The sequence below is a fragment of the Phlebotomus papatasi genome, chromosome 3 (assembly GCF_024763615.1).
Source record: "Phlebotomus papatasi isolate M1 chromosome 3, Ppap_2.1, whole genome shotgun sequence".
Lineage (NCBI taxonomy): Eukaryota > Metazoa > Arthropoda > Insecta > Diptera > Psychodidae > Phlebotomus > Phlebotomus papatasi.
This window is the reverse complement of record NC_077224.1, coordinates 11,033,557-11,058,969: the sequence shown is the minus strand read 5'-3', so window position 1 is coordinate 11,058,969 and position 25,413 is coordinate 11,033,557. Positions and strand designations below refer to the sequence as shown.

Below are 25,413 nucleotides of genomic sequence, written 5' to 3'. Positions count from 1 at the left end.
TATTTTTTTTTGAAAATTATAAATAATATCTACGGATTACAAGGAACTCATCTGCAAAAAGAAAAATTTGGAAAAGTATTTTTTTCTATCATTTTTTTCACTTGATTTCTCAAACATCCATTAGGCAACAAACTATTGACACTCACTGTATCTCCGCTAGAGGGTGTGTAATTCGAAAAAGATGCCTCCAAGGGTTAAGATTTCTCTGTCCTATCCAAAATGATTTGTTTTCCAGGTGAATATTTCAAATAAATGTTTTTCGAGTGTTATCGTACGATGTTATCACAATTCATTGGTGCGATTTGGACATTTCTTGACTTGGGCGAGTGCCGAGGTGGGAAATTGAGGGTGTGGTATTTAGTCGATTGAAATTTTGCGATTTTTTTTTTGGGTCTCGCAATTCTTAACACTACAAGCTTTGTATTTTTTTTCTTTAGTGAAATCGTGATTCGTGTGTTTGTGTTTCTTTGGAATTTCCGCTCTCGCTCACACTCACTGGGGATCTCGTGCTGTGTTGATGAATTTTTCAAATGATGTGTGGAGGAAAAGAATTATCCTAATTATGTGAATTATAATTTGGCTGGAATCAATTAGAAATTTTTGTGTGGAAATTTTGTGTGGCGCCATCGAGAGTGATGAAGAGCAATGCAGAAATGAGGTGAAGTCATTTAAGAGAAACATGGCAAAACCAGGTATTAAGTTGATTAAGCTTATAGTTGGTGAGATTCTCATAATGGGCCAAATATTAAACCCAAAATGTATTTTCAGATTGTCTTTTATCTTGTGAGATTCCTCTAGCAAATTAATTGCTTAATTGATTGGGCGTTTTTCGAAGATTAGTGTTCAAAATTTTGAAATTTTTTTTACCGAATTTGACCATGGTCGTTAGGAGTTATAATGATGTCCTTTTATTAAATCTTCGGATTATTGTTTTCTTCAATTAGAACTGCTGCTATTGTTATTTGAAATATTTTATTTCCTGTACGTACGACTTTTTGACGAAAACCACAAGTCTATATCCCTTACCGTTCCCTGTCCAGATGTGTTCCAACAAAGAGCGGCCACTCGAAGGTTTTCTATTTTTGTTCTATTCGTGATCCAGAGAACCCAATTCATGCTCCTCTCCCATTCTAAGGTATCTCCAAATATTTTTGTTCCTCATGGCGATTGCAATAGGTGAGACATAAGAATCTCACATTAAAGCATTTTTATTGTATTGGCATCCAATGAGGTGGTTTAAGACGAAGAAGAAGTTAAAAAAAAAGTCAGCGACGAACGCTGTTTTTTCCGTTTCACCATTGAAATTTTTGTAAGATACATTCGTGGCCAATGTAAAAAGTGGAAGAAGAACTGGAAGTCTTCGGATGGAAGAAGAGCTTGATAGATGGCAGTGGAGAGAATATATTGAGGAAAAAAATTGCCAGAGGCAAAGTTAATTCGGAGCCATCATTATCATGGTGATGTGGGTCTTTTGTATTCATGTAACTAATATTTAAATCGAAGCATGGGCAAAAACTTTCTTCCACGACCGTATGGAAATTCCGGGAAATTTCTGTCAAAATATACCACATTTCATATCAATTATTCTTTCTCCACTTCCCCCATGTGCAAAAGCTGTTTTCCCACCATGCCATAGTAATTATTAACATTTCATGTGTGGAAACCAGTAGCAATGGCTCATGTCATTTAATAATATCATTTATGGTGTTTTCTTCGGCAACTGACGTCACATATATATGCACATATGTACATACATCCTGCGATTACTTTACTTGATCTTTTCGATCACATAGTGATAGGACAAACAGTTGAAATAATATTGTTGTGAATTGTATCGGACTTCTATTGAATGACGACAAACGGCTGAAGTGTGTAATTCTCAATGAGGTGTGAGCCGAAATGGTTTAAGAAACAATCAAGTCCAGTAGAGGTATTCTGTAAGAGTATGACAATGTCATATGACAAATTTAACGAAATTTAATTGAAAATGCTATTCATATCAATCCCAGGAAGCACCAAATGCTAACCGATTTCAATTCAGTTGAATTTTTCCAACCTTAAAACACTTTGGTTAGCACTTTTTGTTCGAGAACTGCTGATCGGTTAGCATATTTTTGCTGATAAATTCAGCAAAAATATGCTGAAAACATTGCTTTTTTAGCTGACTGTGCTCGCTGGGATAGAACTCTTCGGAAATGTCATTTGATGTTCCCTAGCTTCTTATGCCGGCCTGTAGAGCATTTCTATAACCGTATGACATTGCCATATGACAAATTTAGAATTTTTATGTGGTCAATTCGGGAATATAGGGCACTCAATGGGTCAAGTGGTAGAGTACTCGCTCTATGATGCAAGTGTCCCGAGTTAGAATCCCCTTTAGGTTACCAGGAATTTTCTGGCGTTAAAGGTGTTCGGATTGCATCCAGTGACCTTCACTGAACCTGATTCCACGGGCATGGAACTGACAACCTCATCCCGTACAAGAAAAAATAATAATGCATGTCTAGAAATCCCCTTGCGGAAAGGCCTTGTTCCTTCATGGAATGTTGTGCCAGCATTATTATTATTATTAATTCGGGAATATTAGAAAAAATGATTTATGTCAAATACTTTGCTTTCACAGAGCTCTTTAAAATTGTTCTTTGCTGCGCACTGACCTTTACTGTTGTCCTGCTCTCGAATTTACAAACCAAAATTTGTCATATGATATTGTCATACCTTTACAGAATTCTCCTACTGGTCCCGAATTTATCACGAAAATTTGTCATACGATAGTGTCTGTTCTGTTATTCCTCTATACACTCAAGGTGAGTTTGGATTTTAAAGGTCGCCTACATACTGGGAGCAATTTTCGTCAAAAAAGCTTGTTTTGAAGGCAATTACCTGCAGTGCTGTAGATGTTAAAATTTTGTCAAATATGCAAATTTTGATAAAAATTACTCCCAATATGAATAGGCATTAAGTGTTTCACAATATTCATTGATAAACAATGTCAAAAATATTCAAAAAATCGTAAAATCTCTTCAAACAAAAAGCTTTCGATGTGGTTTGTATAAAAACTTGCCATTTTGACATTTACCCCTGCAGTAGTGTATTGGAAATTTCCGTCACAAAGTGTTTTTGTAGTAACGTGCCTCAAGTTCCAAGAAACCTGAAGCCTTAAGAAAATCTCCGCGATTTGTCTTTTCGTTTGGGAGAAATTCCAGATTTTAGGCTATTTGTATTCAATTTAGAGAGATTTTCAAAGTAAAGTCGCCTGAAGTCAACCGTTCCTTGAGTCTACATATTATCATCGGTTGCCTCAGCAACTGTGCTAACTTCATCTGCTTTGTGTCTGCATTCATTGCAAACGCCGCGCAGCGATGCGTTGCTTACAACGAATGCTGACACAAAGCAAATGCAGTTAACACAGTTGCTGAGGCAACCGACGATATGGAGAGAAATATATGAAGTGTTCAAAGCCAGAGTAAATGTTTTTTCCAAATTTAAAATATTTATTTACTGAAAAATTTGTTGACAAATTTCTTCGAAAACTTTCATCTCCATATAAAAGCGAGTATAAAAGCTGAAAAATAAATTTTGGGAACAGTTTGATAGCGCCATCTATTGATTTATATTCTGATAGTGTGCTAGAACTACCGTTTACGGTGAAGGAGGACAAAGTGTGGGAAGTGCATCGGGAACAGATCATCATTGGTATTTTAAAGTGGTAATAATCATAAATTTCATTCATTATATCATTCATCCCTTTCAATTTGCGTATTAAATGTTTAAAGATATCCTTTAGTAGAGATTTTAGGAAACTAAATAATTTTCGGACAGTAAATTGAGTATCAGGGACAGTAAAAAACGATATTGACCTTTGGCTCTTTTCTCATTTTAATTTATCAAGGAAAAGGAAGAAAAATAAAAAAAAAAACCTATGCTTGGACTTGAGAAATTGAAAGGGGAAAGGAACCAAAGGTCAATACCGTGTTTACTTGTTCCTGATTTCAGGCAGGTGTCGATCATTTCGATTTAATTGTGACAACGAAATTTTCGAATTCAATAATGAGCTTTTTTGCAAGTCCTGAGAATTACAAAAGCTAAAGTATTTTTTTCCTATGATCTGAATATTATAATAGCAAATTATGGCACAAAAGATCTTTATTTAAGGTTTCTATGCGGTTTTCCTTAAAAGGTCCGTCCTGTTAAATCAGCGACCGCCCCAATTAAGCAATATACAGGCTTCAGATCTAGGTTTTAGACCTACACTGAGAGAAATCCGAAAAAGTTAAAATAACATTCTGGAAATGTGAATTTTACCCTGCAGTATTGATCCGAAATCGATGTATATATTATGCTTTTTAGGTGTATTAGGGGTTAAATTTACCCTTTTCATGTTAATTTTTCCCTTAAAAAGGTGTAAAATTAACATTAAAAATGTTGATATATTTTTACACATAAAAAATATTAAAGTTATGAGGAAAAAAACTTAATCGCATCCCCATTTTTTCTCAGTGTTGGATTATTATGGGAAAATAATTTGTAAAGTAAATTGGGCTAAACCTTTAGTTTAAAGACCGCTTTAATTAAGGATCAAAATAATATAAACTGAATAAAAATATAATTTATAAATCTTATTTTCATCTACTGTTTCCCTAGTAATCTAAATTATATCATCATGATAGTCTTTTTTCAAAAAGTGTATAATATTTTTAAAACTTCAAAATAGAAGCACGAGACAGCCAAAGTTTTCAAAGTTGTTATAAATTAGTATAATGTTGTCCAAAAGTAATAAATATTACCTTAAAGATATGATTAAACATCATTCGAAAGAAACATGGAATTTATTTTGGAAATACTGTATTTACATTAGGAAAAATTAAAAAAAAATAATTGTTTTTAAAAATAATTTGAGTGTCTTATAAATTTGGTAGCCTTTCAATTTTAATAATGAATTAAACAGAAAAGAAGTGATATTATAAAAAGTATGTTTATCCGTTAATTTCTTAAATACACTGAGAGAAATCCGAAAAAGTTAAAATAACATTCCGAAAATGTTAATTTTACCCTACAGTATTGATCAGAAATCGGTGTAAATATTACCCTTTTTAGGTGTATTATGGGTTAAAGTTACCCATCTTTCATGTTGATTTTACCCTCAAAAGGTGTAAAATTTATATTATAAAATATTGATATATTTGTACACCCGAAAATTGTTAAAGGTATGAGAAAAAAAGTTAATCGTAGCCTCTTTTTTTTCTCAGTGTACTTATTTGATTAGAAATCAAACTGTTTTGGCAAAAATGGAAACAATTGCGGTAAGCAGGGGAAATATTGATACAAAGTATTCAGTTCTAATCTTCTTTTTGGTTTGAAATTCCACAAATAGGTCGTTGTTTTGAATTTAAACTAGTTTATGGTACTATTTCTTATCAGATTAAAATTTTCTAATATTTCTTTTATTTAACCATCTTAAGCTGCCGCCGTTTAGGCTCAGTGCGCATGAGCACCTTGGTACTGAACGTTATTTTTAACATACTCACTATATACTGTGTAAATTCTTAATTAATTCAGCATTAATTGCCAAGCAGAAACAATACTTTCGAAGAAAGAAACTGCGTGTGTGAGTGTGAAAAACAAATGGACTTATCTCATTTAGCAGATCAAACATTAGCAATTTCGCGACTTTTCTGCCCAAATACGACAGTACCTAGTTTGGCTAGTGAGCTTTTAAGTCACTTTTAGTAGACATTCTGGGTTAGGAAAAGTGTCTGAAAGGTTCTGTACGAGTGCGGTTAAAAGTGTAAAGCATTATGAAGTATGAGATGGCTGAAATTAGAAAACTTATCACCTCGTGCCCTGATTTTAAGCTCTTTATCTTTTGTTGTCTTTTCCTATTGAGTATCAACTCATTTCTGGCCATCTACTTCACCTTTCAGACACTCAAATCAGCTTATTGAGCACCACGCTGTCAGTGAGGGTTAGTAACCCACAAATCAACGTGGAATTCCAATTCAGTCGCCAGCCATAGTTTTTATTGTTACTTCAGCATCATCAAGCGTGATTTTTTTTTCCTTTTTTTTTCTTTTAGGAACTATGGAAAATTTTGCATAATCGTGGAAGCCGAGAGAGAAATAAAAGTGAATAAAAAATGAAGTTAAAAAGAAATGGCTGGTTAGCTTTTGTGGAATGTTGCAAATAAAAGTTGAAAAAAAGGTGATCATTAAAGTACGACAAGCTAAATTCTAAGTTACGATTTGATAAATTATTGTAGGGGAGAGTGAGGCTGCCATGGACTGGATTTTCGAACTTTCGGAATTGTTTTTCTATCACTTCATCAAATAAATAAGTGAGGTTAGATTGACTTACATAAGCAGAGTCTGAGTTGGATTAATACAAAATTTGATCAATATCCGGGTCTATTGACCGAAAAATTCTGTCTCAGCTCGTGATTTTAACCTTAATCTTAACCTTAGCTGTCTAAAAATATTCTCCAATTTCTGTATCAAAACAGATTTAGAAAAATAATCACAAAGCATGGCGCCACTTTTACAGAGTGAAGATAGCAATAAATCTAAATTTTATTACACTTTTAAGTGCTACTTAAAAATAGAGAAAACTCAATTTTCATTATCTATAAGTTTAATTCGTCCAAACTTAAAAATTCAAAAATAAATCACCTAAAGTCTGAAGCCCAGCTCAACAAAATTTCATTATTCGAGATTTGAGTTACTCTTCAATTTGAGAGCTGTATAACTTCTTAATGAATTTATATAACAAAATCCAACACTTGAATCAAGAGACGTTTTCAAAACAGATTAAAATAACTTTCAAAAAGAAATTTTGTAAAGTATCAGCTTAAAGGCAATTATGGCTTCTCTTAGTTGTTTCATTTATTTTAATGTTTTCTTATTTCAATTAATAATATTTTTAATTATGAAAGGGACCCAAAAAAATCTGGGTTGTTTTTATCACCGGATTATTGATTCAAAGACGTTTTTGGGTATGTTCAAAACAGTTTTTGGAATGGTTCAAATACGGTTAGTGTGCTATTTAAATGAGACAAAATAAACCGGATGAACAAACTCCGTTAGGCAATTTTAAATTCAAATGATAGCTTTAGCATTTTCCGTCAGAGATCCTCATCCATCAGTCCAGTATCAGACATAGTAAAACGATCTTCAAACTAAAAGTTTAGCCCAGTTCCCAAAGGTTAAAAACCGAAAATAATAAGCAATTTTATTGGTTTTACAAAAAATAATGGATGTTTTATCCTTAATATCCAATTCTTCATCAATTTTTCTTAAAAAAAAACTCATGATTGATAATAATTTAGAGAAGTTAAGCCATACAGCTGGGATATAAGCCCTAGGTCTGACGCCGATGTAAGAAATAGTTAACCTAAGGTCTTTTAGTAATCCCAAATATAGGTTCATCCGGTTCACCGAAGAATTATCATATGAACTTTATCCTCTCTCTCTCACTTCCCAATTATTTGTGTTCTGGATCTTACAAAAACAGGATAAAAGACCCTATAAGAATTTTTTAAACAGAATTTTTACTTTGAATCCAGAGCTTCAGCGTATTTTTGGAATTGACAATAAGAAGACTTTTAAGTCTATTTAAGTCTGTCTATATATCCTGAAGAAGAAATTATAAATAAAAATTTGTAAATTGTATACAAAATTTTGATAATCAAATTATGTTTATTATTTTTTTGAAATTCCTAATTCCATTTCCTAAGGCTTTCTTTCAAAATTAACCTATACCTTTTTCGATCATAATATCCGCCATCCGCCCTTCCAAAGGACAAATTCCTAATTGGACTTAATTTATCTTTCCTATGTGATTACTTCGTCCATAAGGGTCTCATATTTAGAACTTGCATTTGGCCTAACCTCTAAAAAAAATCCAGAACTATAAAACAATATATTTCCTCATTCAAGTACAAGATTTATTATTGTTTATTAAAAAAGAATTTAGGAATTAATATTTTTGGTCAGCAATATTCTTCATTTTGGTCAGTAAATAATGCAAAATATACTTTTTTTTCAATATCCTCTGAAATGGAAAATAATTCCAGTTGCCAAGAATACTTCACAATCTTCATGCATTCAAAATTAAATGCATGAATGCATTTATGTGGTATTCACAATTAAATTAATTAACAGGTGATCAAAAATGAGTAATTGAATTCAGAAGTACATATTTTATGGGCTAAGGAATTGTCAGAAGTTGCAATTTCTTTTCTGGCCTATTTTTTTGCAAGAAAATTTTGCAAGCTGGCAATATAGGGTTGCCCGAGAACCCTTGTGAACGTTCTCCGATTCGACACGATATTTAACGAGCATATACCTGCCATAAGACCTTTTGCCCGTTTTACGCACAAGTTCTTATATTTAGTCCGTATCCGGATCGGTATAATTCGGATAGTAGCTGTTAAACACTCGGCGGTAGATTGGTTCAAAAACATTTTTTCAATATTTTCAAAAACAGTATTTTCAAAAAACTAAGAGAATTTTCATTTAGTACAATTATAATTTGTGAAAAATTAGAAAACATCAGAGAAATATGGCTCTGAATAATTCACAACACACTGGGAAAAATGAAAGGGTCACCGACGACCCTTTGAAAGTGTCACTGTTTTAACACCTATTTAACTCAAGAATAAATTTAAAAAAAAAACAATGAAAAAGTCATGAACTAAGGAGTAATAAATTTACGATAAAACGTAATCCATCGTGATAAATGTGCATACAAAAATTCAAAAGATTCAAGTGAACCTTTCAAAGGGTCAAATATGATCCATTCTTGTTCAAAAGGGAGAATTTGACCCTTTTATTTCTACCAGTGCATGAGTTTTTATTATAACCTTACATTTGATGTTTCGAATTCAACCGTCCTTTGTTTGACTGTAAGAGACTCTATTGTTAATAAAAATTACGTTTTTTAAATCTCCAGAAATATTTAATTTAATTTCGTTTCAGTTGATTTTTTCAAACTGTCCAATTTTAGAAGTAGAAAATTCAGAACAGCCTAAAATACGGTAGATTTGGAATGATGGACAACGGAGAATCCCGGACAAATTAATTTGGTATGTCTGACAATCAGAATTATTCAATTCTAGAGCACTTTGAAGATTAATTGGTTTTTAACAACCCCATAGCAAAATTCCGCAAAAATTCCAATGGAAAACTTGCGTCCAAATGGCTAAATTCGCTGGAATTTGACGCTAAAATTCCACTAAGTTTTCCTATGGAATTTAAAGCCGGAAATTCCATGGAAATCATAGTGCTCCATGGAATTTACTAGTACGACATGCTGGAATTCCAGCGTTAAATTCCGCGGTATTCCGCGGAAGATTTATATGGAAAGTCACACGTGAAACGTCCGCGGGATAAGCTGGAAAAAACATATGGAAATTTCCACTATTTTTCCATAGTGTTTTATATGGATTTTTCCACTAGTTTTCTGAAATGTCAAACAAATAAAATGGTGTTGCGAAAACTTTTAGAATTTGTTTCCAAACCTTCCGCAAACATTTCTAGTGATTCATGTGGCAATTATAATATAATTAATTATGCGATGCTGCGTTTCGTGTAGATAATAATGAAGTGATTACATTAAATAGGTCGCCAACCTAAAATAATGCTGTTTTTATTTTAATTAATATATATTTTAGGAAAAAAATTTTTTTTTAATAAAATAATTTTTTATTGCTCAAAGTGTCAATTCGTTATTGCTGGTTTATAAAAACATATTATAATCCTCGTAATCTTTGCCGTTTCTATAAAATTCGGAAGTAAAATCATGAGGTGCATGTGACAGCTTCATTTTTTCTCCATTTTATTTTGGTGGAAAAATTCACATAAATTCCACGAGCATTTCCATGGATGTATTCTATAGAAAAAATCCAGCATAAATCCATTAAATTTTCCTTGGAACCTATTATGGAAAATTCCTATGGAATTTTTTAAGGAAAAATAGTGGAAAATTCCAAGGAATTTTTCTCTTGTTATTCCTATTCCGCTTTCTTTTGCAATGGGGAAGGTTTAAGGGAGTTGTCCGAACTCTAAATTCGTTTGTCCGAAATTCGATTTTCCGGAATTCCAAATTTTAACCTACACTGAGAAAAAAACGGGGGTGCGATTAACTTAAGGGGTAAAATTAACATGAAAAAAGGTAACTTAAACCCATAATACACATAAAAAGGGTAATATTTACACCGATTTCGGATCCAATACTACAAAGTATAATTAACATTTCTGGAATGTTATTTTAACTTTTTCGGATTTCTCTCAGTGTATAATTCAAATTCAAAATATCATACGTCCTATGCAGTTCCAATTATCAAGATTGCGTAAAGTTCTAAATTTACAATGCGAAAAAAACTAATTAGAAAAAAACTTAGTCCAGTGTGGCCCCTGTCTCCCCTATGCAAATTTGAATATTTATTTTTCCTATTTTCGAACCTTTTTCCCCGATCTCCAAAGGTGCATTGGATAGGCTTTGCAGTGCAGAACGATTGCATGGCCATTGCTGAATATCTCATGTGACATTAATTGGCGCAAAAATGTGACTATATGGCGTAGAATTTATTTAGCATTGTTGATTTTGTGCCTTGTTGCCGTGGTGCTATTTTTTCTTATTCTCTTTATTTTTCCATTTCGAATAAATTGGGAGAGAATATATATATAAAAAAAATCAAATGCTGACGCAGGTTTATAAAATGAACCATTTTAATACAGAAATTGCAGGGTGGCATCTTCTGGAGAAATGGTCGATTACCGTGCAATTTGTGGCCGGACATCAAGGTAAAAAAAAACAACGTAAGTTGGAAAAAAAAGAAATTTTCAAGCATCTCTCGTCCATTTCAGCAGAAGATACGTGAAAAATTGTGTGAGAGAGAAAAATGTATGAGGCAATAAACTGATTTTTTACGGAGCTACCTGTCCAAGAATGTAGCTTGTGTGTGTTAATCAGCGACATGAAATTCCTCACAGTTTGCCATTTGCGCCATACAAAAACTTCTCTTCGGGCTCCGGAGAGACACATTCCCCAGCTCCAATGTAATTCATCGAATAACACATAACAGGGTGTACCAAAAAATACCCGCGAAAACCTCAATCTACCTTGGTACTCACCATTGATGACGGGTTGAAAAGTTTTTCCAAAAAAAATTGACCAAAGAAAATGTCAGCAGGTTGTCAGTAACGCTTTCCGGAAAAAATTAATGGCTAGGCACAGAACTTTTCTTGTTTCTATTTTTTTTTAATTTAAAAAAAAACTCGCGAGAAGTAAATCCAATAACTTTCTGCAGACGAAAAATGTGTTTTCAGAGTTTCTTTCAGCACCTGTGGAATGTGTTCCTCTCACTGTTTTCCAATGTACAATGTACCTCGTGCGCAATTATGTGAGCAATACAATTTCACTCAATTTTTGCCACCTTTCGGAAAACTTCCGAATTTTAAACTTATCGTCTCAATTCACTTTTTTTAGTCAATTAAAAAAATATTAAAAGGATAATTTGCAATCAAACCACTTGGAATTAATCTTGTATTCATTAAAGTTCCTCGCGAAAACACATAAAATTGTGATGGAATGTTAACGACAATTTTCACTTAACGAAACTTCGGTGTTATTTATGCGAAAAAAAATTGAGGCAAAAGAAATGCCCTATGAGTCTTTTGAATACGTTTGAGGTGAATAATTGATGATCCACAGAATTACAAACTAAAAAGGTGCTGGGGGAAAGCCTTGTCCGACTCATACAAGTTTCTCAGCTTAACTGACATCGTGGCCGGATTCGTTGGTGCTGGCATGCCGTGAATTTGCCGCGTTAGCGCAATCGTTACCAATCGGCGGTCCACGAAGTGCTAGCATGTGTGCGTGGACAAACATATCCAGCAAGACCTAACAGAGTTTGCATCAGCTTATGGAAATTGTGATTCATATGTTACAAAGTTGGACCGATAAGTATGAATTAAAATTCGGAATTCCGGACAAAACGAAAATCCGAATAAACCAATTAGGAGATGCATATGCCCTATTTTTTCAGGAAATCTATGACTTAAAATTTTATTATTAATATATTGTCATAAATATGTCAGATTCATTAAAAAAAATATGGTATAATACAAATTGTTCAAAGCCAAAGTGAGTGCGAAACCTAAACTTTGGCCCCTACTTCTAAATTAACTCAAAATTAATTTTCCGGAATTTTGTATTTTCCGAAATTCTGTTTAACAACCTAATTCACATTTAATAACACCGAAACATACCATATACGATCATTTCTAATTTAGGCGACGACGACTGGTTTTCAGTTCGCCTTTTCTGTCTGTTCTACTAGGTGAATCAAAGTGTAATTAATACCTCTAAGAGATAGCCTTTCGAATATACTAATGTCAATAATTTATAGTAAGCTTCGTCCCACGATTGATTATCAATATTTTTAACCATTTATGTTTACGTATTTACATTGGAAATAGGAAGATGAAAACTTCCTCCGGTTGCGTCAGGCTTGTTTATCCTTTCAGGATGGAGTTAAAATACGACAATTTTCAGAGAGATTGTTCACGATTTTCACCACTGAGGAAGGCGCGTTGTTAGCGTCGAAAGCTTTAGCAAATATCTACATGTTTTTCTTGTCCTGAAAGGATAAACGATAAACAACCCTGACGCAACCGGAGGAAGTTTTCATCTTCCTATTTCCAATACCATTTCTCACGTCAGTACTTATACAATTACGTATTTACAAGTTACAACTGTGAGAAGGAACCAAGCGCTGTGTTTTTTAAAGCGGGAAATTCGGATATTCGTGGTCTGATTAACGGAAGAAAATGATATCTTAGACCAAGTCAGATTAGATAAGTATTAGGGGAAAGTGTCCATGCTTTGCACGCTCCCAAGCTTTACAATGATTAATTTTTTCCTATGTTTCTAAATAAATACGACTCCGCAATATATTTTAAAAACAAGACACTTTCCCCTAGTTTTTAAAATACGAAAGAGATGAGTCACATTTATTGAAAAACATACAAAAAATTTAGTCATTGTAAAGCTTGGGACCGTGTAGAGCATGGGCACTTTCCCCTATCTGGACTTTGTGCCTTGGATAAAGGTAATTTAAACGTTGTTTTCAGACTTGCGTAAGTGACGGTAAAAGTACGCCAGAAAACGTCGGAAAAAATGAATAATAGCATTAAAATATTTTAAAGTGAAATAATGTACTCTATCTAAGATGAGAAAGATGTGGTGTACTAGTACATTTGACATCTTACATGCTTTTTGGGTATAAGGACGCTCTCTGCGCGATAGAAACCGCGTTTTCTAAGAAAAAATCTAAAACGACTTTCTGTTAAATAAGTCAAATTGTACTAAATCGTGTTTAAACTGATCCCTCAGTCACCGCACCCACCAGATCTGGGTAGGGATTCTGTAAGTGAAGTGATCAGTTCACTTGTATTTTGAATTCATTAATTGTGAGACTTTGTTAAAAATAAATACCAAATATTATTTTTTTACCCATTTTTGGAGCTATTCTAACATTTTTGGCTAAATGTTATAATTTTACTATTTCTGCCAATCATGTGAATCGTTTGCATTCCTGATAAATCATTCATCATAGTTACTGAATAACCGCCAGTGACTTCAACTAGGTCTACAACTAACTTCTTATACATTTTTTCCAAAAAGATATTTAAAAAAAAAATCTGGAGAAATATAAAAACTAGTTTAATTTAAGGACCGATACCTAAGTTAGCTACATATTTTACCCCATATCTTTGGCAACACATGAATGCCTCGACGTTAGAACGAGACATCTTTGGACCAAAGCCATTCAAACACCCGATCTTTCTCTTTTTTATAATTGCCAAAGAGAAATCAGCCAGAACAAATTGATAATAGGAAGGGTTCAGGTCAGACGAATACAGCGGAGATTAGATTTAGATTTAGAAGAGGGGGCGGTCAAAGGTAACCGCTATACCCAGGAATCTCTTTTGGGCCCATTATGCATTCCTACAAATTTTCCCGTATTAAAGGCAGAGTGTGTAAAGCCAGCCCATTCTTCATCAAACAGGTTAGCTGTATCCCTGGAAATTCACTTTAAGGGCAGAATCACATTGACAGTAAAATGCTCACCGTCACCGTCAAAGCCCTCACCGTATTTCGTTGATTTACGCATTTTCATTGCAATTCTTACGCAAATTTTCCATTACGATATTACCTTGTCTCATACTCAGTGGCACTAGGTGAAAATAGTATAAGAAAATTGAATAAATAAAGCGAAAATGCGATAAACGGTGAGCAAAAAAAACTGTAGGATTTTTTTGCTACAGTTTTTCGTACAGTTTTTTTGCTCACCGTTTATCGCATTTTCGTTTTATTTCTTCAATTTTCTTATATTATTTTCACCTAGTGCCACCGAGTATGAGATAATGCAACACGTTAATTGAGAATTTGAGTAAAAATTCCAATGAAAATGCGTAAATCAACGAAATACGGTGAGGGCTTTGACGGTGACGGTGAGCATTTTACTGTCAATGTGATTCTGCCCTAAAGCGGTATCTCTTTACCAAAGATCATCCTTAAATTACATAAACTACGGCAGTCACACACAAGGTGTATTACGTATTACCGTCTCCTCAGTCTCATTACATCCGCGGAGATAGCGAAGATAGTAACGAAGAGATAGCAGAGATAGTAGCATATCTCATTTAAGGTTTTGATACTGTCCTGGATCATGAAAGTAGAGTGCTACTGAATGTTGTCATGTTGCTTGTCTCGTGTATTTCTTATTTTGATTGATCGATAGTTAGTAATGTCTATTGATAAATTGGTTTGATTTGAGCAACTTGTATTGCGTAATTTCCCGTCAGTCCCACCAAATGTTCAGCATTGTCTTCTTTTGAAGAGGTTTGATCGTACTTTCGATTATGAGGCTTTGATAGGTCAAAGCTAAGATAATTTGGGTTTGGAATATTTGAGTGAAATCCGTTTTTAATCGCTTGTACTAGTTCTATGCTGGAAACTTCTTTTTTTCACACCGGAAAGGTAAAACTTCGGAAATCGATTTTTGAAACCGATTTCCGTAAACACTTACATTCGTTTCAAACATCTTTGTGAATCATATACAATTGTCTTTTAAACTAATCTTCTGATGTTCACTGAGGACCGTTTTCAGATCGGCGCAATCAATTGTTTTTGGTCTTTTAGTTCTCTACGTGGACGTCGTTTTTGAAGCGTTTAAACTGATTTTTCCAGGTATCGGTGGTGAATGACTTGTTTTTAATTAAATTATCCCTTTGGGACACCGTTGTCCCAAAAACAAAAAGAATTTTTTGACCATCAAAGTTATTATGACTTCTAAATAGTCCGAAAAATTAGTTTTTATTTTAGGGACACCGGTGTCCCATTCGTCCATAAAGGGTCAATGCGTTATCTACCGATATTGTGATTGACTATTGTTGACAGATGACTAAACCGTAAAATAAATGCAAAGTTTTGTCTCTAGACCTAGACATTACTTATTTCCAAACATGAAGTGTGAAGTTAATTCAGAATTATTTGCTAATCCAAGACCGGTTATATAAAATCTTATCTTGTTCCAATCGATTGAGAAATGTGCTTTCTGCGGCTATTTTACTTTTCACCCCGAAAAAATTGGCTGTACGTATGCTAGCTCAGGAGTACCGAATATTCAAACTTTGTGAGTATAAGCTCGATCGGAGATGGTTCATTGAGGAAAGAGACCACATAAGCAGTGGTTATAAAAGAAACTCAGCTTACACATCCAACAATTTGGAGTGCACTCCGTTTTGTATAAGTGTACAAGAGCTCACTCAATAATTCAACACACGCTGAGTGACCCGAAGAAATACCTTGGCGTGTTCTGTGTGTTAATAGATTTTTCACATTATTGGGAAAAGTTCTGGAATGGTGAAAATGGCGTCCAGACCATTTCTGGATCCATTGGACTCTTTCCACCTCAGACAGTACCTTTAGTATGGTGGAAGATCATGCACGCAATGGATGGGCCACACCAATGCAATAATACTCTTCGTATTCTCTGGAATTTCTCATGGAAGAAGACCATCTGCTGCTTTTATGTTGCGGGAAGGAAGCAAGGAGCACAGAAAAATCCTCAAGTCGCACCAAACCTCCGCTCACTGCATTCCCATCGGTAACAGCATTTCGACACACAACCCAACGTGGAATTCCATCGAGAGATACTCCAAAAGAGATGATTTCGCTTCAGCCAGCAACACTTTCCACACATCAACAAAAAACCAGCCCAAGCCATTCGCCATCGACATAAGTGTGGAACATGAAAATGGCATTGGAGGAAAGTTGAGCGGCTTTAAGAGTGCAGCCAATCTTTTTCTTCATTTTTTTTTCTCTCTTATATTCTGTCCATGATAACAATCTCATACACTTGAAATTCCTCAGCGGATTGCGATATGAAACACTGCGGGGTTTGGGCAGCGAGTATAAGAAAGGAGTTCTCCTAAATATTTAGAAAATGCTAGTGCTTGACATCAATTTGTTATCATGAGCTATTTTTAGGCTTTTATTTACTACTTTGGTTGCGTTTTTCTCAATTGAAGTTCTCGGCGGTGAACAAGGCGAAGGGAGATAAACATACCGGAGACACTTCACATTTAGACAAGAAACAACAATGTTTAGGACAAAATAAATTAAAAATTTAATTTCGAAGAATTTATATTTGCGTACAGTTCAATGTTCTGGTGGTCCCAAAAAGCTAGATCACAGCCCACAGAAAAGGTAAATATGTTCAATATAGAATTACAGCTAAAAAAATATGAGCCAAGACTCAATCCGTAAAAGAGCACGATCTTGGTCTTGGAGCTAGCAACACGAGGGTTTTGGAGCCAGTAACGCATCGCGTCACTTTGTTTCTTATACAGGCTTCAGACCTAAGGGCCTTGACAGACTTGAGGATTAGCCGAGAGACGATTTAGCGTAATTCTATTCGAAATAATGGTTAAACCGAATTTCTATCATTTTCCACTAAGCCGTCTCTCGGCTTAAGTCGTAAGTGTGTCTAGGGCATAAGGCTTAGCCATAAGGCTTAACTTCACTAGATACTTCAGTCGAAAATTATTGGAAAATGTTGACTTCGAAATGGACTATTCAAGGGAATTAATCAATTTGAATCAAAAACACAAATTAAATTGGTTGCTATTTAGAGTTTTGAGTCCTTCGGAAACTAGGCTAAACCTTTAGTCTGAAGACGGTCTTACGGTGGAGCTCCTGAAGATATCTGTATGCTCCCACCTTGGCTTAGATTGAGATATACCTCTTTTAGATAAAATGATCTCTGAGGCCGACTTTTATACGGCCTTGAAGGCAAGAAAAGAATGTGTTAGAATGATCCTCACCGATCCGACATGGTAGATTGGATCGGTAAAGATCATCCTTAAGTGCTAATATTAAAAAAAATAAGAGCTTACGAACAGGATAGGGGCAAAGTCAACTTCGAAGGAGAAAGTCACCCGTATCAATGATATTAGGGGAATGTTGGCATGGTTCGCACAGAGTGAACCTTTAAACAACGCAAACTTTCTCTTTGACTGCAAAGAGCTAGTTCGTCATTTCTTAGCCATAATATAGATAATTATTATTAAGTTCATGATACGATACGACAAATGGTAAGTCAGCTCTTTACAAACAAAGAGAAAATTTGCACCGTTTGAAGGTTCACTCTGTGCGAACCATGCCTACATTCCCCTAATGGAACTCTTGTTGCAAAAGACAAGTCGGTAAGGGCGATGAAAAATTTTCAAAAAATTATTTTACCGGGAGATGACGATTCAAACTTCATTGTCGGTACATGCTTAATTTACCTTATTTGAACGAAGTTTTGCATTCAGTGTGTTTCAAGCATAAGGCAAGCTTAACGAACGGGCAGTGACTTAGTATCTTTTACTCGACTATTGGTCTGATAATTATAATAACTCACACCCGTGAAATATAAATAAAAAAAATTATCTCAATTGTGCAAAAATAAATATAATGTTTTTTTTTAAATAAAAACGATAAAACTTTCATTTCTCTTCAACAACTTATTTATTAATTTTATATTATGTTTTTAATGTTTTGTTTATTGTCAAAATTGATATTATTTTTAGAATTTGAATTACTTATTATTTTTTCACTTTTATTTTATTATTTTTTAATTTTTTTGATCTAAAATGAAAGTTAATAAGTATAGTAATTAAATAGGAAATAATAAATTGGTAATAACTGGAAATAGTCAAATGATCTTGGCAAAGGGACAATAGGAAAATTACATAGATAGTAGGAGGTCCGTTATTATTATTTATTAATCGTGTCGGGATATATTTGTTACATTTTAATCATGTTGTCGTATATCGCGTGTTGCAAGAATCTGCCGATCGTAGATCACCCAGGAGCGCCTTCCCCGCAATGTAGATTCTTCTTCGCAATTTAAAAAATGTCTCTTTCTAGACATTCAGATCTTTGCAGCGGATGGTACTCGAGCTCACAAGACTGTGAGTCAAGCAGGGGATCTATCCGCCCAAAAACCTACAGTCTTGTCTATCGCGCCTCTGAGATCTCCGTGGGTCCGCTGTGCAATTGGTAAGAGCGTTCGGCTCTTAAGCGATGAGACCTTCGACTAAACTATCAATACTGTAGGGGAAACTGGAGCATCACCAAACACTAATTGATATTTCTAAACTACTTCGACTATATCGACCATTTATTCAGTGGCCAAGCATCACTATAGTGCCTATAAATTTTTATAAAAGTCTTTGTTACGGCGCGAAACGCCTCTGATGAGAAAAATGGAAAATAGATCCATCGGGCAAGACCATTTCCTCTTGCAACAAATTGTGGTCGCGAAGACACGTCATTTTTGTTAGTTAGTGAATAAATCCAAGATTGTTAAAATAATCACAAATCGTTTCAATTTATCAATCATCGCGCAACATTCCTAGAGGTTTAAGGCATCAGAGGGCGAACAAAGATTGTTTATCGGGCAAAAGAAAATTTTCTTTTTCGCCAGATATAATAATCATTTATTCGTTCATACTCACAGGTTCCTAGAGATCCCACAGGATCCACCCTGGGAATTCAAAGATCATTCATTCTCATACCTTATCACACTCACAGATTTGTCTCGCTACCAGTCTTGTTCTCTGAAGTCTAATATCTGATTTAAAAAATCTAAGTTGTGCCGCAGTTTCGCTAACTTTGAGTCCTGCCCGGTGCAAAAGATTGAAGTGTCTGGATGGACATTTTTCACGATACATCGTAAACTGATAAAAATTTTAATCGTAAGTAATGTACAAACTGGCAAATAGATTCCGGTATATCTAAAATAAAATGTAATTAAAATAATAAATAAGTATTTAGTTATCTACTGACTTTAACCCTTTAAAGACGATTGGGACACCGGTGTCCCAAAAATAAAAACAAATTTTTCGGACTATTTAGAGAACAAAACAATTTTGTTTAGTAAAAAAAATATTGTTTTTGTTTTTGAGACACTGGTGTACCACTCATCCTTTAAGTGATAACAAATTTTTTTTTACTGTATATTTTTTTTTGATTATATTAAATTATTTACTGAATAAAAATGTTTTTTTCCTCATTAAATTAAAGAATGGGTATTCATTATTTTGACTTTATTAAGATTAGCTAGCGTGATATAAGGTCAGTCGGGTTTTGCGCAAATAATTTCTAAGTACTTAATTTTTTTTTTAATAAAAAATGAAGTAAAGCGAAACGACACTGATTGAAAGTTTCTTGATAAGAACAAGTAGTACTATTAGCAAATCAACTAGTAATTCTTAATATTTTATGAAATACTATTATCATGACATTTTAGTGCCAAAGTCGTAGTCGTATGGCTTTTATTCCCTGCACAATTTATCGTTCTTCTTCTTAAAGATAAGGAATACTTCTTTGTTTTCTTTCTTTTATTTTTTTAAGCGGTTGAATTTGAAGTTTAGTATTTTAGAGTTTCGCAATTCTAAAACTGCGATAAAAGTGTTTTAGTCCCAAGACCACTTCATTATCCCTGCACGGAGAGAGTCTGGTCACTTTGCACTATATACGCATATTTTTATAATCGTACATCGCACTGACAGCCAGAAAAAATCTCTTTGGAATTCCATTCTTCCTCCTGCACTTCTTCATCTCCTTTCAGTGCCCCTCCTTCTTCTTCCTCAGCCACAGTATGAAGAAAAAATCATCGATTTGCTTCGCATCTTTTTTGTGTATAGGGGAGAAGAGGGCTTTTCTGACTACAAATTTTTAAGTCAACTTTTAAAAAAAGCTTCACTTATGGAATTGTGTTTGAATTTTTAAGTATAAGATTTAACAAAGAAAAACGTTTATTTCTAAAATTTTTATTGTCAGGCATAGGGGAAACTGGTCCACCACCAAACACGAGGTAGCACCAAACACTAATTTTTATTTCTTAACTATTTGGACCCAGGGCCTCTCGACATTTCATTTTTCCATACGTTTTTGAATAGAGGGATTGAAGACTATTGGCAAGTCTTTTCCTAAAGAGAATTGACTTATCAGTCTGATATATTTCGAAATTGTGCATTAAATGCTATCTAAAAATACATATTTCATAATGTTCACCGAAATAATACAAGAACTATGAGCAAATTTGTTTAAGTTGCGGTGCAGTTTCTGCAAAATTTTTACAAGGAAAAGTGAAAAACATTTTCACTTTTTATTTGGCTTGATGGGCCCCTGATTTAAGTATAAAATTTAACAATGAAAAACGTTTATTTCTAAATTTTTGTCACCAGGCATTAATTTACTTTAATAAATTCTTTTTAAAATAATATTTTAATTGTCTTATAATGAAACACTGCTTTATGGAATTTAGCAATATTTTTGAATAAAATAGAAGATCCATCAGGCTCTCTATTTTAGCCAAGACACATTAAGAGGAATATGGCACATGATAGAACGATTTCATCCCAGCACTGAGAGAAATCCGAAAAAGTTTAAATAACATTCCGGAAAAGTTAATTTTACCCTGCAGTATTTTATCCAAAATCGGTGTAAATATTACCCTTTTTAAGTGTATTGAGGGTTAATGTTACCCTTTTCATGTTAATTTTACCCTTAAAAAGGTGTAAAATTAACATTAAAAAATGTTGATATATTTTTACATCTAAAAAGTGTTAAAGTTATGATGAAAAAAAGTTAATCGCACCCTCTTTTTTCTCAGTGAGGAACGAACCACTGAGGAAGGATGTCCAAGGCTCATCAGTGCACTTGTGGTCAGTAAGATTTTAAATAACGATAAACGGTTTACTAAAACGGGTCTTAGACCAAACAGCCCTACTGTCCCCTACAGCCCTGACAAGTGCTCGCATACATACGTGAAGAGGAACCAAAAAGGAGTGTATTTTGATGAGCTTTGTGCACCTGAATGCCATTCACAGGGAAAAATATTTCACAGGCAGAAGAGTGGAAATAAAATTCGGAATTTCCCAATGAAATCTCATTACAGCGCGTCCATGGCATTAAAAGGGGGGAGCTAAGAAATTACTTGGGCCAGGAGGAGTGTGAGTGAGCAATTTCTTCCACGGTGTATATTTTGGCCGTTATCAGAGTTTAAACATAATGTATATCTCTTTTCTGCCAATAAATGAAACTTGGAGTGTCTGTTTGGACGGAAATCATCCGCCACACATTCCACAAATTCCTCAGCGCTCGTTCAATTCCACTTAATTCAATTCATTCTCCGCTCCAGAATCTCAAATCACGCTCTCGAAGAGTTGTGTTATTTGGAAAGAGAGTGGCTGCCGATTTAATTTAAGCATGATTTGGAGCCTTTCCAGTAGTTCTTCTATATACCTTCTTCTCCATATCGATTGTCACGCGGAGACGCTGATAGATTCAAAAAATAACATCCAGAGGAATTTTCGAGGATTCCTCTGAATCGACGTGTGTGGTCCATTTGAATGGCTCAACCATCATCATCATCATCGTCATTGTGGCAAAAGCAGAAATTGAAGAATGGGAGAAAATTTGAACGATTGCCTTGCTAAATCGCATAAATCTCTTGACTTCCACAACAAACACTTGATGGGCTTTAAAATTTTTAAATGTTTCCCTTTATTCCACCTTTACCAAATAATATCTCAGTTAGATTGAACTGATTGAAGTATTTACAAATTGCGCTTTTAGGTGCTGCATATGCCATAGCAATTTTTAGTTAATGACAGTTGATCAATTTCCACGATTTTTCCATCCTCAAAATTTTCAACTCAAAAACTTTATAGTTAGAGGACAAACAGTTGGAGATAGTAACATGGAGTCTTCAGTGCACGGTTCATAAGTCGACCTTAGAATCATTAATATCGTCCTTTTCCTTCAACTCAGGGGAACACTAAGGATTTCCTTACCTTTCATTTTTGAGGCTTTCTTGATGAGTATTTGGGCCAAATCCAACAATGACATTGAATTATTCCTTTTAATATTTCATCAAGGTCAAAGTAAAATCTGTAAGATGTAAAATCTGTAAGGGGTTGGCCCATTGATATTTTTGTTCCAAAAATGTTTTGTTGAGCTTTTGTAATTCCCGCAATGAAAATAAATTTAGTAAATAGGTTTAAACAAGGGGGAGATATTACTCAAAAAATTGTGTACACCACTTCCAGCACTTCCTAAATTTGTATGGAAACGTCAGAGACTTCCACACTTCCGGAAGTGCCATAGGTGATTTCCAGCACTTCTTGCACTTCTAAGCACTTCCAAGCACTTCCGGCGTTTGAATTTAAAAGAAACGACTAAAATCTAATTTGAATTTTCTTGAACAGTTAGATTATTATTTTCATTCTTTTGGATATCGTAATTGCATTTTAATTCAACTGAAAATAAAATATCTATTTTAAAAATTTCTATTGGAAGACTAATTTTCTATATTAATCGGGAAAACTTATTCACGTGGAATTATTCTGCAAACTTCAGTGTTATAATAAATTCATTTTTTTACGAAGAAAAAATATGTAAAATAAAAAATAGAATTCAGAAGAAAATATGAATCAAGACATTTGCATAGAAATAAACAGTGTATCATGACATAATTATTTTTTTTAATTAAACAAAATTTAAAGGTCTATTTTCTAATTCTCATTACTTTATTTAAAGCTAATTTTATCACTTTTTTAAAAATTCAAATTATTTTTATTGCTAGTTTGTTAGTTTTGAAATTCCAGTGCAACTCAAATGTTGTTAAAAAAAAGCCAACAGTTTCATTTACAATATTCGTTTCTTTAATATACTAAATATTAATGTTCAAAAAAAATTAAATAAAATCAATAAAAAAATATATTGTTGAATTAAAGCTCAAAAATATAAGAACCATTTATAATTATTGCAGATTCTGATTTACACTACTTTAGTCGTTGTGTCAAAAATAATATTATATTTCAGAACTTGAGTCATAAATATTATATAATTAATAATTATTATTTATATTTTTAAATATTCTAATGTTTCCATATTTTTTATTTTTTTTTAATTCTTTATTTTTTTCTGAAAGGTGTAGGCTAAATTAATATCCTGTAATTTAGTTTTAGTTATTCCCGATTGTGGAGAATTACCTATAAATATATTGTGGTGTTATAAATCTGTCAGGGACTGTGTGTTTCTTGGGCTTCCTTCTACCGTTTGTGATATTCACGTACCTGTGGTAAACAATAATTTCTCTGTGATAGGATTCTGTGATATCTAATACCCTCTTCTTCCTGCCCAGTTTACCTGGAAATATATATTCCTTTATTAAATATCTTCAACAGTGATCCGGAACGTAGGCGGCTGGATTTTCCAGAAGACGTTTCCTCGATGACCGCCAAATGCCCTTCTCCAAATCCACTGAGGCAGTGAAACACACTTTTCACCTTCACCAATTATTTTATTTACAAATATTCTCCTCTTAGATTTCACTGAACACGTTTAACTCTACGTCACGTAAATTTTTCTGTAGTTTGAACTAATATTTAATTTATAATTCACAAAATAAACTTATAACTTTCTCTCCTCACGTCTCTGTGATTTTCAAGTCTCTTACGTAACTTTTCAGACTAGTTCCCCCTCATTCCCCTACTTTCTTTCCAGCTGATCTTATTCACCACTTTTTCCTCCTTCTCTCTCCCTCCATGCATATTCAAAATCCAACCGTCTTTTGTCTCTTATTTTTAAGATGTCTTATAGAATGGAAATTCTATACACCGATAGTTTTCAGTAGCAAAACCATCTCAAAGAGTCGACTACTTATTACACTGGAATACTTTTCAACTGAAAATCGTGATTTTAAATTTAAATTTTTGGAAGGCATTCAATTAAGTTTCCTCCAGTCCCGTCTGACACAGGGTAAGGGGGCCCCAGCGTTGAGCCATTAATTAACACCAAACTTTAGGCACTATTTTAGCCCTCATCGGCATGATCCGAGTGTTAGGCACAAATTAAGGACTGAATCTTGCCACGGTTATCAATGGCGGTGGAATGAAACTGTCAATTGCACATCCTGATTTCACCTTCGAATTTTATATAAATGACAGAAGCTACAAAGATATGGATATGTTTTATTGAACCACGATGAACGATTTAACACTTTAGAAAAGCAAAAACTATTATGAAAATAAATTGTCTCCTAAAAAATACCCTGAAAGGAAATAAAAACACGTATTTCAAGATTGAAAATTTGTCCACAGTTACCACGACACTTTTCTCTACACGAAACGCACTCAAGCACATTTATTATTATTATTAAAAAACATTAAAAACACTGAGAATCTTTGTGATAATTTTAAAAACAAATGAAATGTTTTGGAAAATATTCCATCTTGTCACTGACAGCTGAGCAACACGGCCGGCAACATAATTTTCGTAGTTCCGCTGCTCACCACCATGAACGCAAAACAGTGTCCTTCACATATATTTAGTAAGGGGTATTTTGTATGGGAGCTTCTTAAAAGTAAGGTATGAAAGATAGGGGTTAATTGCGGCTATAATCCACGCTTACCTGGTCAGACGGGTTGCTACAAAGGGCGTTAGTGAAACGATGTTTGAATTTTTTAATGAGGATTTTAATGAGGAATTGACGATAATTGCGACAAAAAACCGGCATAAATTTAGTCCTCCAGGATAAGCTTTAATTGCGCTACATGCTTACCAACACTTTTCATACTGTAATTAAATAAATAATTCAAAAATCATTTCATTTTTTGAGACTTCCACTTCCGCAGTACTTCCACTTCAGTGTACACCAGTTCCAAGCTAATATCTCCCTCTTGGGTTTAAATATAACTTGTCACATTTTACCCAAGTTTCCCCTAATGTTCTTCTGTTATTGAAGCTTTCTCGTACATTTCATTGCATTAAAAATTTAAAAGAAAATCC

General features: G+C 33.9%; 1 protein-coding gene and 1 long non-coding RNA gene across 6 annotated transcripts in view; one reads left to right on the top strand and one right to left on the bottom strand.

Annotated features, from left to right (window-relative positions):
* Positions 1-11,778, bottom strand: part of LOC129806677 (protein expanded) — an 82,704-nt gene extending 70,926 nt beyond the window's left edge. The window contains exon 1 of one of the 2 annotated variants that reach the window (XM_055855445.1): positions 11,130-11,778. The gene's annotated coding sequence lies outside the window, so the exon portion shown is untranslated. The remainder of the gene's footprint in view (positions 1-11,129) is intronic. The other variant, XM_055855446.1, reaches the window with a different exon arrangement.
* LOC129806679 (uncharacterized) overlaps positions 5,590-25,413 on the top strand; it is a 39,999-nt gene continuing 20,175 nt past the window's right edge. The window contains exons 1-4 of one of the 4 annotated variants that reach the window (XR_008752196.1): positions 5,590-5,965; positions 6,077-6,201; positions 10,734-10,799; positions 10,866-11,133. This is a non-coding gene — a long non-coding RNA (uncharacterized LOC129806679). Of the gene's footprint in view, positions 5,966-6,076; positions 6,202-6,259; positions 7,660-10,733; positions 10,800-10,862; positions 11,134-25,413 lie in introns of those variants that run through there. The other 3 variants (XR_008752198.1, XR_008752197.1, XR_008752199.1) reach the window with 3 other exon arrangements.